Source organism: Gavialis gangeticus, unplaced genomic scaffold (assembly GCF_001723915.1).
Source record: "Gavialis gangeticus isolate Ggan-Ray unplaced genomic scaffold, GavGan_comp1, whole genome shotgun sequence".
Classification (NCBI taxonomy): Eukaryota; Metazoa; Chordata; order Crocodylia; family Gavialidae; genus Gavialis; species Gavialis gangeticus.
Genome location: NW_017728996.1, coordinates 50955641 through 50961268, shown reverse-complemented (window position 1 = coordinate 50961268; position 5628 = coordinate 50955641). Strand labels below are relative to the sequence as shown.

At 44.5% G+C, this 5628-nt stretch overlaps 1 long non-coding RNA gene across 2 annotated transcripts; it reads left to right on the top strand.

The window, feature by feature from the left end:
- The first annotated feature begins 525 nt into the window (after positions 1 to 525).
- On the top strand, positions 526 to 4761 carry LOC109288762. Of its 2 annotated transcripts, none has more exons than XR_002095222.1 (5): positions 526 to 619; positions 955 to 1039; positions 2678 to 2853; positions 3012 to 3149; positions 3385 to 4761. It is a non-coding gene; the product is annotated as an uncharacterized LOC109288762 (long non-coding RNA). The 2 variants fall into 2 exon arrangements; XR_002095223.1 differs by having other exon boundaries at positions 955 to 1068.
- The last annotated feature ends 867 nt before the right edge of the window (positions 4762 to 5628 follow it).

Sequence of the window (5628 nt, the reverse complement as noted above, 5' to 3'; positions counted from 1 at the left end):
ATGGAGTCCCCATAGAGTATAAATTGAACAGAGAAAAGTGGCTGGTTTCCCAGCAATAATTTATCTGATTAAAAAATGTTCCCCACCCCCACTTCCCTCCTGGCCCTAAACCCCCTCCAAAAAAAAGAAAAAGGAGAACCTTGGCATCCAGGCTACTATTTGAACTATATTATTCAAATTGCTTGAAGGGGGATTTAGATGGAAAAATAACTGTCGAAAGATAGCTCTCCGGGGAAACAGCGTTAGCTCTGGAATTTGGAATAGGAGTTGTTGTGTGAAGAAGTGCAGAAAACGTAAATAGTTCAGAGTCAAGTACCTCTGTGATCTCCAACTCTGCTGTTGCTCTCCTTTTAAAAACTGATATTAAAAAAACCAACCAGTAGGCAGTGAAACAGCAGTAAAGACAGTATTCCCTGATCAATAGTCAGCTTCTCTCTCTTTTTTTCTCCATGCTTAGTGCAGGGTTCAGTCCAACTAAGACCAGAACTCCAGTTCATAAAGTACTTGTCTCCATGTGTGTCACCTGGACAGGTTTTGTTCCCTCCTGCTCAGTATGCTGGGGGGGGTGTCCCTGTTTCTTTGCCTTTCAAAATCTTTGTTACTGGTACTTTATTCAGAGGTAGGTGTTTGGGGGTTAGAAAAATCCTTCCTGTTCTCTCTTCCCCACCAGTATATAATAGCAATGTGGTATAGGTGCCTGGGGCTCTGTATTTTGGACCCTTGGTTTTGGCTGCTTTCTTTTTCTTTTGCAAGAGAGAGAGGCCTCTATTTTACATTTCATACTACTTTCACAGTATGCAATGATTTATAATGGAAGTTACCTTATTAATGTCAAGGGCAGAATTGCTACTGACATTCAAGCTGCAAGAGTGCATGAAAATCATTTAGTTTGCTGTTGCATGATCCACACAGTGAGGGCTGTTAGCTAATGTATGTACTTCTTTGTGTTTCCAGGCTGGACTAACTCTGCATGATGGTTTCTGGGCCAGTGGGTGAAATGCTGCCAGGCCAGCTCTAATCCTGAGTTCTGAACCTCAGGGTAATCTCAACCAACTCACCAGTGCTCAGGTTTCCTTGTTTTCAGACTGGAGGGCTGTTCAGCTGAAACCTCCCTCCTCTCCTTCTTGAGGATTTACGTTGCCACAAGTCTTCATTTTTTCCAGATGTTTTACCTAATAAATCAGGAGGTCTCATCGGAGGATTTGAATCCAAAAGCTATTACCATGACTTCAAAGGCACAGGCATGGAAAGATGGGGAGCAGATATTGTCTACAAATCCATAGTCATAATGATAATAAAAGTGGTTGTTCTAGACTCAAGCTCCAGCATGTGTTCTGTGAATAGCGTGCCTCCATAGTGATTAAATAATATGGATAGCTTACACTGATGCTGTGTGAACCTTTCACCAGCCTTGTTTAAAACACGTTCTACTAAAGTGATATACGGTGCAGAGAAACCATATGCAGTTAAGCAAAAGTGGGGGGCAGGGGTGCTGATTGTGAGACATGAGGAGCTCTTTATATTGCTGAACTGAAGTCAATAGGAAATTACTCAGCATCAAGCCCCATTTTTTCTCCTCTGCTCATTTTCCATCTTAGTGCCAATGGAAGCTTTTTTCACTCAGAAGAATTAATGGCATAGCTCATAGCTATGTAATGCTTTGATGATAAAAACATTTTATGGTCGCAAAATAGGGATTGAACCTCTTATTGCTGGTTTATTCCTAAATCAAGAACTTATTTAGAAGGGATTCACTAAAATGTCAGGCAATTATCTGCTGCCTAAAATATATATCACACCATTTTCTCTTGCTGTTGTATTTGTACTCTTCAACTGGGTGCTTGGTGCTATGAGAACTGGAGCAAGTTGTTACCAGTGTGTTTTTAATTGCCTGTAGCCCAATATATTTGCTTTTGGGTAACTGTAAGCAGTATGTAGTGAGGAATGTTTCCGTATTGCTGATTTATATAATATGGTCCTTAAAAATAGCGTCTAGGAAGGAGGGATAGGCCAGCAATGAAGGAAGTGTGAGACTCTGGAGACCTGGCTTGGATTCTCTGATTGCTGGTAGATCTCTGGAACCACATCAGATAAGTCAAGGAGACCTTCTCCACGCTGCTTCTCTGCCAGGCCTGGGAGTGCTGCTGTGCAGCGTGCCCCTCTCACTCTTCCACACTCTGCATAGTCAACCCCCCCCAAATAAGACTACATGATAGCCTCAGAGCAACCCTGACCGTATGTCCAAAACTGCTTTCAAAATGTCTGTCTCATGCATGTTTACTGGCACATCTCAGGGTAGCTCTAAGGTGACTACACTGCCTCACTTCCAGGGTTCAGCAAGTAGGCAGAACAAGTAGGCAGGGTGGGTTTCACGGTAGAGCTCCTGGGCACAGCAGAGGAACAGTCTAGACAAGCCTGTTGTCTGTCTGTGTGAGTAAAATGGGGTAATAGCACTTCTCTACCTTATAACCTTCACCTCTAATTCAGAGCACCAAAGTGTTACAAAAATATCATGGGTTACACATTAAACCATGTATGTGTCTATGATAGAGACTTTGGAATATTAATTTGCCCTAAATTTAGGGCCATTTTCCTTGTGCTCCAATTAGCAATGGGGCAAAGGGATGATAAGCAAGGAATTATTCTAACTGGCTCTTTTTTCGCTTGATTGTTTCAGTTCCTTAAAGTTGCTGCTGGCCAGCTCCTCTTGTGTCACCGCGGTTCCTCAGCAAGCACCATGCTGGGAAGTCCCAGAGGCAGGGAAGACTTGCTGCATTATTGAAATGTCCATGCCAACAGAGAAAGATTCATTATTAAGTAGATTCTGCATTATTACACGGAGCTCCTGACAAGGTTTGTTCCTCCTTCCTGTCTGTGTGTGTGTGTGTGTGTGTGTGTGTGTGTGTGTGTGTGTGTGAGATAATGATAAAGTCTTTATAAGTATTGTTATAAAACTAGTGTATGCCCCCCTCAGAACAACTGTGCTTCTCATTTACGTGTCATCCCCCCAGCACCCTAACGCTGCCCCATAGGACAGCTCCACAATCCATCATGACTGCCTGGGATCTGTGACAACCCAGAATGATACGTGCTGGGTCATCAGAACAGAGTAGGAGCAGCACAGCATGACTTCGGGAGCCTAAAAATAGGTACAATAATTTTTGAGCTGAAGGCTTTCTCCCCACCCCCTCCCTCCCCCAGCCCTTGCCATTTGGTATACTCAGCACATAATTGTCAAGATAACTTAAAAAAAACACAAAACACATCTCCCTATAGAAATGAGCATGTTTATTAGTAGAGATTGTCGCTTTGGTGGCAGGATGAGTTATGGTATCGCACACTGAAATAACTCCACGTGACTTCCAGTGACACAATGGCTTACAGGTTTTCTGCGAGCAGTGGGCGTGGAAAGGAGCACTAGTCATCTGCCTCACTATGGGGTAAAGGATCAGATACGGCCAGAGACATGGTATAAAATGAGAAGCCAAATTCCTTTTTGCTGGATGGCTGCTCAAGTACTTGGAGTCACTGTGAATTGCCTGATTGAGCTGTGAATGTAGCACATTATATTTTTCCTCTGGATTGTTTCTTCCCTTTATTCTGTAACTCTGTAAATCTCATTTGAACTTACCACACCTTTTTTTTTTTTTTTTTTTTTTAAGTTTACTCATTGGAGTATGTGCTAGACCCAGTCTCTGCCAAGCCTAAATAAACTGCATTTATAAAGGAACCCTGATTATTCTGGACAGGAGGGGTTTGATTCACAGAAGTCATATTCTTTGAAAAGGTCTGTTCCTTTGGTAGTGACTTGTTTGAAATGGATTCTACTTTACTATGCCTGTTAAGCTGTTCTCAAGGCCACACAAAGGAGGAAGGATTGTATAAGGCCGTATAAATCAAAGTTTGTTATAGGAATGTCAAACACTGCAGCACACTGGTGTGTTAATAGCAAGCAGACAAGAAGTGCGGTAGTAGTCAGAGACAGTTTGCAGAAGCAATGAAGCTAGAGAGTCCGATTCTCAAAGCTGTCTACAACAGCTGGGTCCAGCAGACCCAGATGTAATTCTGTTGCTGCTGAGGGGGGACTGACTAGCCCCCACAGCACATTGTTAAAGGACTTCAGTGGTCAGATGAGAAGTGCCTGGAGTTGTCTTTCTGGTCTAAATTGCTACCATTAGATAGGCTCTAGAAACGATGCAATGGGGCAGATGTTCATCTCACCAAAAAGCTCCATTTTAATTGGAACTAGTTAGCACCTGTTCTGCTCTCACTAAGACAGAAATCACTGTATGGAAGTCACTGGAGATGTAGTGGGGTGAACTAGTGAGAGGGTAATTGGGACCCTGAGCAGAAGACGGTAAGGTGACCCTGTCTGAGGTTCTCTCTGGTTAGTTCATTTTGCTGCTAAGATCAAGTGTAGTGTGATCCAACAGCCTGGGACCCCAGCAATGAGAGCATCCTGCATGCTTGCTGTGTCTCCTGCTGCTATGCCAAGCAGATGCACTGACTTATGGTGTCAGACACAATCTGCTGGTCCTGCAACATCTATGTAGAGCACATCATGGGCTATCGCCAATATACCAACCCCGCCAGACTGACCACCACTGGACCGGACCCAGAGAGGACCACCTGAAGCCCCCTCTGCACCCGATGGACTCCAAGAGGAACCTTCAACAATGGACCACCCCGCTCCACCCGAAGAGGACCCCTGCGATGAGACTCTGTACGGACTGAGACACTTTCTCCAACCCACTCCCTCCACCATTGCGGACCATTGTACGGGTTTGTGTGCATCTATCTTCTTTCTCTCTCAGCGTCGTGAACCCCCTGCCTCCCCTTCCCCCTTCCCCTCCCTCGCCCCCAGGCTTAGTTGGCTAATATCGTATGTTCTGTAACCTAGTTGCATTCCCCTCCTCACCCCCATCCCTCTTATGTTACTCCCTCGCTCGGGTGATCTGTATTTCCCTACTGGCTTTGTCATCCTTTTGGTTCGTGACTCTTAACATCCACTAATAAAATTCAGTCTGTTCTTATCACCTCTTGAAGGCTCAGGACAAGCGTAGTGGCTTGTTAACCTGGCAGGGGAAACACCATGTATCTGTGTCCAAGAAGGCAGTTTTCCTGAAGTGCTACCCAAGAGAACTGCTCTTGTGACATGGTTCAGTACCTGCCAAGATGCCGTGGCTTTAAGCCCAGTTTATGGAAGTGGGAGTCTCATCCCTAGCTTGCTCAGAGGGCGTTATGGCTAAGGGGAAGCAAAACTTGGGGACATCCGAACCCCAAACCTCTGGGCTTGGGCTTGCAAGTAGGATGCCTGCCAAAGGGTTTGGAAACATCTGAAGCCCCAGGTGGGGTGGAGGATGTTTGTTTGCCAGTAATAGGGCCACTTATGGTTCTGGACGCTTGGATTTGGCATTAGTTTTGGCTAATTTGGCTGTGGATACTAATTAAACTTAAAAAAAATTGTTGCAGAAGAAGAAAACTCCCCATCTTAGTACCTGCAAATCAGAAAGCTTCTCTCTTGCAGCCACAGTTTTTTGGCAGTGGCAGGAAGAGGAGGACAGCACAGAAAAGGAAACTGAGTGAAAAGTATGGGAAACCTTTTAGTCAGCACTTTAGATGTAAGCT